The sequence below is a fragment of the Helianthus annuus genome, chromosome 14, assembly GCF_002127325.2.
Source record: "Helianthus annuus cultivar XRQ/B chromosome 14, HanXRQr2.0-SUNRISE, whole genome shotgun sequence".
NCBI classification, from domain to species: Eukaryota; Viridiplantae; Streptophyta; class Magnoliopsida; order Asterales; family Asteraceae; genus Helianthus; species Helianthus annuus.
The window spans coordinates 35,820,303-35,834,113 of NC_035446.2; positions in this window are offsets into that span (position 1 = coordinate 35,820,303).

Below are 13,811 nucleotides of genomic sequence, written 5' to 3' on the forward strand. Positions count from 1 at the left end.
ACGACGTCGAAACTACCAAGAATGATAGGAATAAGATCGATAGAGAATGTCTGACCAGCTAGGACGAGGTTACAGCCCTTAACTATGTGTGTGGCTTCAAGACTATTACTGTTTGCTAGCTCTATCGTGTGTTTGGTGTTCAGAAGTGTTGGAGTGCGCTTAAGCATTTGGCTAACTTCTAAGGACACATAACTAGTATCGGCACCAGAATCAAATAAAACAGTAACAAAGAAGTCATCCAGAAGAAACTTACCCATCACAACGTTGGGATCGTTCCTTGCATCACCCTGACCAATCACGAAGGCACGACCTCGGGCGCCGTTGCCATTATTGTTACCCCTGTTGTTGCCTCCATTGTTGCCTCCATTGTTGTTCCCGTTTCCTTGGTTGTTGTTATTCTGATTCTGGTTCAGCTGAGGACAGTTCCTCTTAAAGTGGCCTTCAGCGCCACACTGAAAGCATCCTTTATTGCCCTACTGTTGCTGCTGCTGGTGGTTCTGTGGAGCTTGTTGTTGTTGTTGGCGATTCTGATTTGCTGGTCGTGATCTCCTACAATCCTTGGCTTCATGACCCAACTTGTTACATCTCTGACAGCGACCTTCGTTGCACGGCCCGCTGTGGTGCAAATTACATCGATTGCACTTAGGGTGATTTCCCTTATATCCACCCTGTCCTTGATTCCCAGAGGACTGCTGACTGGGGCTCCTGTACTCATCTGTCTTTTGCTGCTGGCACTGAGACTGAACTGAAGTAGAACCCTTGCCCGAATTTCCATCCCACTTGCGCTTGTTATCATTGGGAGCATCAGTAGTAGTAGCGCTAATACGCTTGGGCAGCCTGTTCTGCTCAACTGCCTGATCAATGAGACGATGAGCCAACCGGATTATTTTCTGAATGGTGCCAAGCTTAGCTGAGGTTACGTGGCTCTGAATTTCTGGCACCAAACCCTTAAGGTGCAGCTCGATACGCTTGATAGGAGGATCCACCATAATGGGACACAAGATAGCTAGTTCGTTCGATCTCTTTGTGTATTCCTCGATTTCAGACCCCGTCATCTTCAAATTGAAAAATTCCACCTCTAGCTTGTGGATGTCGTCACGACTACAGTACTCTTCCTTGATCAATTCTTTGAAGTCGTTCCACGGGGTGGCATTAGCAACCGCTAGCCCTAGCAGTTAAACCTGTGCTTTCCACCAGGTTAACGCAACACCTTCGAGTGTTCCAGTAGCAAATTTCACCCTACGATCTTCAGGGCATTCACACATCTCAAAAACAGACTCAAGCTTCTCGAACCAGTGAAGAAGGCCTGCAGCTCCTTCTGTGCCGCTGAAAGTACTAGGTCGGTAGTCCATGAATGTTTTGAACGTACATACGGGAGACAGATCATTTTGAGCTGTGGCGCGAGAATAAAAGACAAGGTTAAGCACAAGGGTTGGTTTGCGAGGGTAGGTTCTAAACGTCCTAAGATGGGTTGATATGGCAAGTTATACCTCCTGCAGGGATAGCTGCGAGTGCCTCAGCCACTCGTTCGTTGATTAGAGCCGTCAGCTGGGCTTGAGTTAGGTTGATACATCCTCCGCGTCCGTCCATGAACTTTACGACGAAGCAACATAAGTTAGAAAAGTGTCGCGAAAGTGCGTAAGCGTGGGATAACAGGACAGAGTAAGCACACAAGGTTCAAATAGTAGTTATCACGTTAACTAATGCACAGTGTGAACTATCTAATCGACAATATAAACATAAATCATAGCACCTATTGTGTCGAGTCTTGCACGTGGAGCGAAGCGTCGTCGTGGATCGTTGACCACTGTACAGGTTATAGTCTGGTTTTGTCAAAAAGCTTTTCCTTTTTTAAAACCAAGTTCACTATAACCAATGGCCTTGATACCAATCTGTCACACCCCCAAAATCCACCATGCGGAGTATCACCGCTTGAAGGCGTGACATGACCAGGATCGAGCCACCAATCATATTGAACAACGTAATTAAGTAAATGAACCAACCACAATATAATTGGTAACCAAAAGGAAGTAACCGACTTTAAGTTAACAGCGGAAGCATAAAACGTAAGTCCAAAACATAAGTTCCATAGTTCATAAGTCTAAAGTCCAAAACATAAGTTTAATAAGTTCATAAGGACTAAATGTTTAGCACGGGACATAACAGTCCATATCCCATAACGACCTCCTCCTCGTGCAAGCTCCATAAGCATCTAACACCCTGTAAGGCATGTAACAACAAGTCAACAACAAAGTTGAGTGAGTTCAAAGTTGGTTGTTTAGTTTTTAAGTTGTTCCCGAAAACATGGTTTGTCTTTTGCTGGCTTACTTGCCATGGGGGTTACCCCATAGTTGAAAATATGTTTAACCAGTTCCTTCTTTATTACCCAAACCATATCCATAATCAGTGGGGGCTTCCCCATGTGAACCACTACACCGTTACCATATCGACAATTGACGAACAATAGTTGTGCCCTACGTCAATGTCTATCATCATTGACAGTTTGCCATAGTCCATTAGTACACGCCCGTCCGACTGGCACGGTGTGAGGTTTATTAAACCTAATAGCGCTATTAACTAATAACCAGCTCGCCATTGGCCTCGGCGATTAAGTCGATATAAACTGAGGGACTTAATGATAGAGTTTTGTCTAGTAAGTTTTAAGGTTGTTATCCTACCCAAGGAGGACGAACGTACGTATTCTACCCAAGGAGAATACGCAGAATTTATATTGGCATCCTACCCATGGAGGATGGCGGTACATATCCTACCCAAGGAGGATATGTAGGTTCCGTTTTAATTCTTTAACCCATTCCAAACCACCGGGAATCCCATGCCTTAGAAAGTGTGTGAACTCACCTTGGTTTGCTCGGTTAGATTAGTTACTCTAATAATCAGAAATCAAGCACGTCCTAATAAGGTACAGATAACAATCAGTTTCTCGTGCATGCATAACACGTATCCTACGTATGGGTTATCTACTCATTACTCCTATCACGTACCACACAATTCTAATGTCAAGGTATTTTGATATATTATTTTACCTTACAATAATATAACTATCTCACAAAATAAACAAGTATCCACACAAGTGTTCTAGTATAAAATATATATTCTAAATATATATTTAACCCCTCTACTTGTAAAAATCAACCACCGATACTTCGTATTTTGTAACAAAACTCATGGCGAAGTTTATTTTGAATAACAAAGTTAAAACGTATTAGTGAACACTTGTTAGAAAAATAATTTCTAAGTGTTGGAAATTTTAGAAAATTTCGCCAGAGTTTCCTTTGTAATGGAGGTGTCCTTGCTTATTAGTATATCGTTTTCTTTTCGGGAATCATTCAATCAATCAACAAAAAGTTACTAACGACATTACACTAGTCAAGTGCAAAAACAATGCACTTTACATAACAACATGAACTTGGTTTTTCATAAAAACGCGTAGTAACTTAGTGGGGTGTTTAGTGGGTTTAATTACCTCTGAAGTGTGTCTACTTTTGTAAAACTCTCTTTCTCGGGATTTTTAGATGTTCACAACTTGTGAATATATTTTACAAAAATATTTATTTACCACATTTTCATGTTTCACTAGCATCCTTATACTCCTTTTAATTCCAAAAAATAATGTATATGCAAGAAAAAGTTATGATCCTTCAAACCCGTCTTTTAACTTGGTTTGTTTAGGAAATCATTCTCAAGGCTTGGATTTACAAGATTACTAGTTTACTTGGTTTATTATTTTTCAAGAAAAATCATCCTACTTTCAAGTTCATGTTTTCACTAGTGGATGATTATTTCATATACAAATAATCATCCCTAACTTGTTAAGCCATGTTTTTAATCATAACTTAACAAGTCTCATATGATGACTAACCATCATATTACTAGTAACCATCAAGAAATTATCAACACATTCAAACAACATCATACTACCATTATTTCATCTTGTTTCTTCATCTTTAAGCTTATGTTATAACAGTCATGTTTATGATCTTTTAGTGTTCTTGAGATTTCATCATGACATAACTATTAACCACCATAAACATGAAGTAAATGAGGATCAAACAAGCTTACTACTAGCTTTTAGGCTATGGAAGGAACACTTGTAACATTTGTGCTTGAAATCATTGTGAACAGTTCAATTATCAATAAAGCAATGTTATTTGATCCCAATGTTTGTTTGGTTGTGTTTTACATTTTTCATGTTTTGACTTTTGTTCAATTTCAAACTCTACATCGCTTTCTGGAGAATTATACGCAAACTGGTGTGTAAACTGTGACAACTCGTACCTTGAACCCGTTTTTGTATTGTATGTAACGTATGTGAACTTGGTTGACTGATTAAATGATTAATGCTATGACATGTGATTATATCAACTTTGTGAATAATAAATGTTATGTGCTATATGTATTACGTGTATGTATGATAAACACACAACCCGAACCGCACAACACAACACACGGCTCGATCGCACAAGCCCATTTGGGCCATACCTTGTAATCGGACCCACAGGGCAGCCGAGTTGGCCCACTCCTCTTTACGCGAACAAACACCCACCTTTGGGGTTGTTCTTTCATTTGTTGGAAACACACACAAAGAAACCCTAGCTCTTCTCTCTCTCGAACCGTAGGCAGCCAAGCATTCCCTCATCCTCAAGGATCTTTCTTGTTCGGATCAAACCTTATTCTTTCTCTTAACCGGTTAGTATTTCATGTTATGTGTTTTGTTCAAATGATATATTGATATATTGATGATATGTGATCGGATTTGAATATGAACTATGAATCGTATAATGGGTGATTTTATGAGTGCCATGAATTATGTAGAATGATAATTATGCGCTAGGATCTAGAACCGATCGAATCATAGTCGGATGTAATACGTTCTTGTTTGAATGATTGTTGGGTTAGTAAGATGCATGCTAGAACTCAGATTCATGAGCCGTGTGATGATTATGATCGATGTTAATGCTAGAATATGAATAATGTTCATGCTATGATGCTACTAGGGTTCATGTAAATTAGTAATAGATTGTCTTGTTTGATCGAAAGATTAACGTGATTGAAACCAATTTGGTGTTAATGGATGCGGTAAAATAGGAAACGGATTAAATTGATTGTAACCGAATGACATGAAATCCGGAAATAATTAATCAATCACACAAGCAAGCCGGCCACACAAGTGCCAATCGCACAAGCGGTTCCCCATCGCACAAGAATCTTTGGTCGCACAAGGACCCAATACGCACAGGTTGTTATGCTGTTGGGACGGGCAGCCCAAACCATCTTGTCGCACAACCCGAGCAGATCGTACAAGTCTGCTCGGATCGCACAAACCAACTGCACATTATTTAGTTTGGGCCGAGTATATATGTTGGATTGGGCCAGGTCTGATTGCACAATCCAATAGGATCGCACAAGGCCTATCAATCGCACAAAAGCTAACCAGACCGCACAAGTTCACTATGTGTTATATATTTGGGCCGCATATGTTATTGGATCACTTATACTTTTTGGGCCGGGATTTATGTGAATCGCACAACATGTTGCGGATCGCACAACATGTTGGGCTAAATACTATTGGGCTGAACTTAAATTGCACAAGTTAAATGGATTTGCTTTGACTGTAAACTGTTGCCATGATCTATACGTGTATGTAACGTGTTAACTTATGTGATACATACGTGCATTACTCGAAGTCAAAACCTGACTTGTATGGTAACCCTGTTAGGACGAGGTTGACCACTTTAGTTCAAGAACCCATTTCATTTGTACATCTGCCGAGCAACCCAAGGTGAGTTCACACTCTTACCAAGGCAAGGGATTCCCGGGGTGTTGGGAATGGGATTGAAAAGATAAGGTTGAATAGATTCAATACGGACACTATTACTAGACTACCATACCATCGTCCTCGGTTGTGCAGGACACATACGTAAAACCTACGTATACCTACGTTACTCACTGTCCTCAGGTTGCGAAGGACACTCACGTAAAACCTACGTGAACGGATACTCACTACTGCCTCGGTTGTGTCAGGCACTTACGTAAAACCTACGTAAACCCCCACGTACCCCTATCCTCGGTTGTGAAGGATACTTACATAAATCCTACGTAAATTGTACGTATTACTGTTCTCGGGATATGTAGAACACTTATGGTAACGCATAGTCTAGTGGATAAATAACATGGGAAGCCCCCACCAATAGAAACCTATATCGGCCCAGTAGAGCCACCTGATACTCATGAACTTACTATTACGCATTTACTTTCTGTGAACTCGCTCAACTAGTTGTTGACTCTCTGCTGCATGCCTTGCAGGACCTTAGGTACTAAAGGAGCTTGCACAAGGAGGAGCAGGTCGTTGTGGGAATTGGATCGTGAATAAACACTCATTACTTTTCAAACATTAACACTTATGTTTGGGTTTATACATTATGCTTCCGCTACATTTACTTATGTTGGTTTTGATAAACGCCTTTCGTATTGATGGATAACTTTTACTATTTAACTACATGTTCAATATGATTGGTGGCTTGATCCTGGTCATGTCACGCCTCTAAGCGGTGGTACTCCGCGTGTGGATTTTGGGGGTGTGACAGATTGGTATCAAAGCCATTGGTTATAGAGAACTTGGTTTTAATATGGGAAAACGTTTTATTAAAACCAGACTATAACCAGAACAGTGCTCTCAACGATCCACAACGACGCTTCGCTCCACGTGCAAGACTCTACATCCTAGGTAATAAGGTTTATGTTTATTACCTGCTTGCTAGAAACGTGTAGAACTTTTCTCGTAGAACACTTAGATACACATGACACTATTACATGCGAATACCTACGTGCTTACACTTTTCTGTCATCGCCCTACTCGCGAACCATTCTCACTTACGCTACTTTTACAATGAAGATCATGTCTGGACGAATTAACATGACTCAAGCCCAGCTAGAGGCTCTCGTTCAAGCTCAAGTTGCTGCGGCACTTGCAGCCGCACAAGCAGGAGGTATATCCTGTGGTTATAGCACACACTAGGATCTTTAGATCCTACACTCTTAAGCTAGCTCTTGTGTTTAAACTTTGTCCTATTCGTACACAATAGGTCAACCAGCACAGCAACCAGTCTGCACTTTCAAGAACTTCATGGACTGTCGTCCAAGTACATTTAGTGGCCCGGAAGGGGCGGTTGGACTCCTCCACTGGTTTGAAAAGCTCGAGTCTGTGTTCGAGATGTGTGAATGCCCTGAGGCTCGGAGGGTGAAATACGCCACTGGCACGCTAGAAGGAATAGCACTAACTTGGTGGAACGCCCAAGTTCAGATATTAGGGTTGGCAGCTGCTAACGCCACACCCTGGAATGATTTCAAGGAACTGATCAAGAGAGAGTACTGCACTCGGGAAGACATCCATAAGCTGGAAGATGAGTTGTACCATCTGAAGATGACTGGGTCCGAAATTGAAGCTTACACCAAAAGGTCAAACGAACTGGCCGTGCTGTGTCCAACTATGGTGGACCCTCCAGTTAAGCGCATTGAGTTGTATCTCAAAGGGTTGGCGCCAGAGATCCAGAGCCATGTTACTTTGGCTAATCTTGATAACATCCAGGATATTCAACGCCTCGCTCACCGCATCACAGACCAGGCAGTGGATCAGAACAGACTGCCTAAACGTATCAGCGCTACTGCCACCGTTACTACTTCAGCTACTCCTACTACTCCCAGTGACAGCAAGAGAAAATGGGATGGGGATTCCAGCAAGGGATCAGCTTTAGTTCAGTCTCAGGCCCAACAGCGGAAGACTGACAGTTATCAGAGTCCCAGCCAGCACTCTTCAGGTAATCACAGGCAGGGCGGATATCAAGGGAACCTCCCAAAGTGTCACAACTGCAACAGACACCACAGTGGCCAGTGTAACAAGGGTCGCTGTCAAAGATGCCTCAAGATGGGTCATGAGGCCAAAGATTGTAGAAGCCCTCGGCCTGCGAATCAGAATCAGCAGCAGCCACCAGCACAGCAGAATCAGCAGCAGGGCAACAAAGGATGTTTTCAGTGTGGGGCAGAAGGTCACTTCAAAAGGCACTGTCCTCAGCTAAACAGGAACCAGAACAACAACAATAACAACAATCAGGGTAATGGCAACAACAACAGCGGGGGAAACAACAACGGCAACGAGGCAAGGGGTCGTGCATTTGTGTTGGGACAGGGTGATGCCAGGAATGATCCCAACGTCGTTATGGGTAAGTTTCTTCTCGACAACATTTATGTTACTGCTTTGTTTGATTCGGGTGCGGATACAAGTTACATGTCTTTGAAAATGAGTAAATTGTTAAAACGTACATCAAACCCCCTAAACACCAAACACGTCGTAGAACTAGCTAATGGTAAAAGTTTAGAAGCCACGCAAATAGTCAGGGGTTGTAGTATTGTCTTAGCCGGTCAAGCTTTCTCCATCGACCTTATTCCCATAGTCTTGGGAAGTTTTGATATCGTTATTGGGATGGATTGGTTATCCCAACATCAGGCAGAGATTCTATGCAGTGAGAAGATCATTCGCATTCCCCGTACTGGTCAAGAACCTCTCGAAGTTCAAGGCGACAAGAGTGGAGCTGTGGTTGGCATCATCTCTTTCTTGAAGGCTCAGAAATGTCTGCGGAAGGGTCACACCGCAATCTTGGCACTCGTTTCAGATGCATCAGTGAAGGAGAAGAAACTGGAGGACATTCCAGTGGTACGCGACTATCCTCAGGTGTTTCCTGAAGATTTACCTGGACTACCGCCTCATCGTCAGGTCGAATTCCAAATCGAGCTCGCTCCAGGAGCAGCACCCATAGCTCGCACACCATATCGTCTAGCTCCATCGGAATTGGAGGAACTGTCAAAGCAGCTACAAGAGCTCTTGGAAAAGGGCTTCATTCGTCCAAGCTCTTCGCCTTGGGGAGCTCCAGTATTATTCGTAAGAAAGAAAGACGGTACGTTCAGAATGTGCATCGACTACCGTGAACTGAACAAGGTGACGGCGAAGAACCGTTATCCCCTTCCATGCATAGACGACTTATTCGACCAGTTGCAAGGGTCGTGTTACTACTCCAAGATAGACTTGAGGTCTGGTTATCATCAGCTGAGAGTCCGGGAGGAGGACGTCTCCAAGACATCATTTAGAACTCGCTACGGCCACTACGAGTTTCTTGTCATGCCGTTCGGGTTAACGAACGCGCCTGCTGTATTTATGGATCTTATGAACCGGGTGTGCAAACCCTATCTTGACAAGTTCGTCATTGTCTTCATCGACGACATTCTGATCTACTCCAAGAGTCAGGAGGAACACGAGCAGCATCTACGCCTTATTCTGGAACTCCTACGGAAGGAACAGCTGTACGCTAAGTTTTCAAAATGCGACTTCTGGCTTCGTGAAGTCCACTTCTTAGGCCATGTGGTGAACAAGGATGGGATCCATGTTGATCCATCCAAGGTAGACTCGATCAGAAACTGGCCTGCACCGCGTACACCAACAGAAATACGCCAATTCTTGGGTTTGGCAGGGTACTACAGACGATTTATCAAGGATTTCTCGATGATTGCTCAGCCGCTTACACTACTGACACAGAAGGGTGTCACCTACCGCTGGGGCAACACGCAGGAAACTGCCTTTCAACACTTAAAGGATAGACTTTGTAGTGCACCTATCCTCTCATTGCTAGAGGGCACGGACGATTTTGTAGTCTATTGTGATGATCCATCCAGGGTCTTGGATGTGTATTGATGCAACGGGACAAGGTCATTGCTTACGCTTCACGCCAACTTAAGATACATGAACGAAATTACACGATGCACGATTTAGAGCTGGGAGCTGTTGTTTTCGCGCTCAAGATATGGCGACACTACCTGTACGGTACCAAGTGCACAATTTACACCGATCACAGGAGTCTCGAGCATATCTTCAAGCAGAAGGAATTGAACATGCGTCAACGACGATGGGTTGAACTCCTTAACGATTATGAATGCGCCATCAAGTACCATCCAGGCAAAGCCAATGTTGTGGCTGACGCTCTCAGTCGGAAAGACACTTTGCCTCGGCGCGTGCGAGCGCTACAGCTTACGATTCAGTCTAGTCTTCCTGCACAGATACGAGATGCACAGGCAGAGGCATTGAAACCAGAAAACATAAGGGTAGAAGCCCTACGTGGCTCACGACAACGGTTAGAACAGAAGGCAGACGGCGCCTACTATGTAACGGGGCATATTTGGGTCCCACTTTATGGCGGTCTACGCGAGCTGGTAATGGATGAAGCTCACAAGTCTCGCTACTCGGTACATCCAGGGTCGGACAAAATGTACCACGACATCAGAACTAGTTATTGGTGGCCTAGCATGAAGGCCCACATCGCTACTTACGTCGGCAAGTGTTTGACATGTGCAAAAGTCAAAGTGGAGTATCAGAAACCAGCGGGTCTACTTCAGCAACCCAAGATACCGCAATGGAAATGGGAAGAAATTTCCATGGATTTTGTTACAGGCCTACCCAGATCCCAGCGTGGGAATGATACCATATGGGTAATCGTGGATCGACTCACCAAGTCTACACACTTCCTAGCTATAAAGGAAACAGATAAGTTCTCCACTCTCGCAGACATCTATCTCAAAGAAGTTGTTTCGAGGCATGGGGTGCCCACCTCCATTATTTCGGATCGGGATGCACGATTCACGTCAGAACTATGGCAAGCGATGCACAAATCTTTCGGCTCACGGTTAGACATGAGCACAGCATATCATCCCCAGACGGATGGGCAGTCTGAGCGAACGATCCAAACTCTTGAAGACATGCTTCGGGCATGCGTTATTGATTTCGGCAACGGCTGGGAAAAGCACCTCCCTTTGGTGGAGTTCTCATACAATAACAGTTATCACACCAGCATACAAGCCGCTCCATTCGAGGCATTGTACGGGCGTAAGTGCCGGTCACCTCTCTGTTGGGCAGAGGTGGGGGATAGTCAGATTACGGGTCCAGAGATTGTAGTGGACGCCACAGAAAAGATTGCACAAATACGACAACGCATGGCGGCAGCACGCGACCGTCAGAAAGCCTACACGGATAAGCGTAGAAAGCCATTAGAATTTCAGGTCAGGGACCGGGTTTTACTTAAAGTCTCACCCTGGAAGGGTGTGGTTCGTTTTGGCAAACGAGGCAAACTCAATCCGCGGTATGTCGGACCATTCGAAATCACAGAAAGAATAGGCACAGTAGCCTACAGATTGAACCTACCAGCTGAACTCGGTGCAGTTCACAATGTCTTTCACGTGTCGAATCTGAAGAAGTGCCTGTCAGATGAGACCCTCATAGTTCCTTTTAAGGAACTCACTATCGACGAGCCGTTGCAGTTCGTCGAGGAGCCAGTTGAAATTACGGACCGGGATGTTAAGGTCCTCAAAAACAAGAGAATCCCTCTTGTTCGAGTTCGTTGGAACTCCAGACGTGGCCCAGAGTACACCTGGGAACGCGAAGATCAGATGACAGAAAAGTACCCCCAGTTATTCGGAACCAATGCAACCACTACTGAGGCTGAAGCTACTACTGCTGAATTTCGGGACGAAATTCCAGATCAACGGGGGGAGGATGTGACACCCCAGGAAAACCAGTGAACAATACAACTTACCTAGCTTCCTCAGTGAGTGCGTACCAAATTTCGGGACGAAATTTCTTTTTAGTTGGGGATAATGTGACAACTCGTACCTTGAACCCGTTTTTGTATTGTATGTAACGTATGTGAACTTGGTTGACTGATTAAATGATTAATGCTATGACATGTGATTATATGAACTTTGTGAATAATAAATGTTATGTGCTATATGTATTACGTGTATGTATGATAAACACACAACCCGAACCGCACAACACAACACACCGCTCGATCGCACAAGCCCATTTGGGCCATACCTTGTAATCGGACCCACAGGGCAGCCGAGTTGGGCTCGGCCCACTCCTCTTTATGCGAACAAACACCCACCTTTGGGGTTGTTCTTTCATTTGTTGGAAACACACACAAAGAAACCCTAGCTCTTCTCTCTCTCGAACCGTAGGCAGCCAAGCATTCCCTCATCCTCAAGGATCTTTCTTGTTCGAATCAAACCTTATTCTTTCTCTTAACCGGTTAGTATTTCATGTTATGTGTTTTGTTCAAATGATATATTGATATATTGATGATATGTGATCGGATTTGAATATGAACTATGAATCGTATAATTGGTGATTTTATGAGTGCCATGAATTATGTAGAATGATAATTATGCGCTAGGATCTAGAACCGATCGAATCATAGTCGGATGTAATACGTTCTTGTTTGAATGATTGTTGGGTTAGTAAGATGCATGCTAGAACTCAGATTCATGAGCCGTGTGATGATTATGATCGATGTTAATGCTAGAATATGAATAATGTTCATGCTATGATGCTACTAGGGTTCATGTCAATTAGTAATAGATTGTCTTGTTTGATCGAAAGATTAACGTGATTGAAACCGATTTGGTGTTAATGGATGCGGTAAAATAGGAAACGGATTAAATTGATTGTAACCGAATGACATGAAATCCGGAAATAATTAATCAATCACACAAGCAAGCCAGCCACACAAGTGCCAATCGCATAAGCGGTTCCCCATCGCACAAGAATCTTTGGTCGCACAAGGACCCAATACGCACAGGTTGTTATGCTGTTGGGACGGGCAGCCCAAACCATCTAGTCGCACAACCCGAGCAGATCGTACAAGTCTGCTCGGATCGCACAAACCAACTGCACATTATTTAGTTTGGGCCGAGTATATATGTTGGATTAGGCCAGGTCTGATTGCACAATCCAATAGGATCGCACAAGGCCTATCAATAGCACAAAAGCTAACCGGACCGCACAAGTTCACTATGTGTTATATATTTGGGCCGCATATGTTATTGGATCACTTATACTTTTTGGGCCGGGATTTATGTGAATCGCACAACATGTTGCGGATCGCACAACATGTTGGGCTAAATACTATTGGGCTGAACTTAAATTGCACAAGTTAAATGGATTTGCTTTGACTGTAAACTGTTGCCATGATCTATACGTGTATGTAACGTGTTAACTTATGTGATACATACGTGCATTACTCGAAGTCAAAACCTGACTTGTATGGTAACCCTGTTAGGACGAGGTTGACCACTTTAGTTCAAGAACCCATTTCATTTGTACATCTGCCGAGCAACCCAAGGTGAGTTCACACTCTTACCAAGGCAAGGGATTCCCGGGGTGTTGGGAATGGGATTGAAAAGATAAGGTTGAATAGATTCAATACGGACACTATTACTAGACTACCATACCATCGTCCTCGGTTGTGCAGGACACATACGTAAAACCTACGTATACCTACGTTACTCACTGTCCTCAGGTTGCGAAGGACACTCACGTAAAACCTACGTGAACGGATACTCACTACTGCCTCGGTTGTGTCAGGCACTTACGTAAAACCTACGTAAACCCCCACGTACCCCTATCCTCGGTTGTGAAGGATACTTACGTAAATCCTACGTAAATTATACGTATTACTGTTCTCGGGATATGTAGAACACTTATGGTAACGCATAGTCTAGTGGATAAATAACATGGGAAGCCCCCACCAATAGAAACCTATATCGGCCCAGTAGAGCCACCTGATACTCATGAACTTACTGTTACGCATTTACTTTCTGTGAACTCGCTCAACTAGTTGTTGACTCTCTGCTGCATGCCTTGCAGGACCTTAGGTACTAAAGGAGCTTGCACAAGGAGGAGCAGGTCGTTGTGG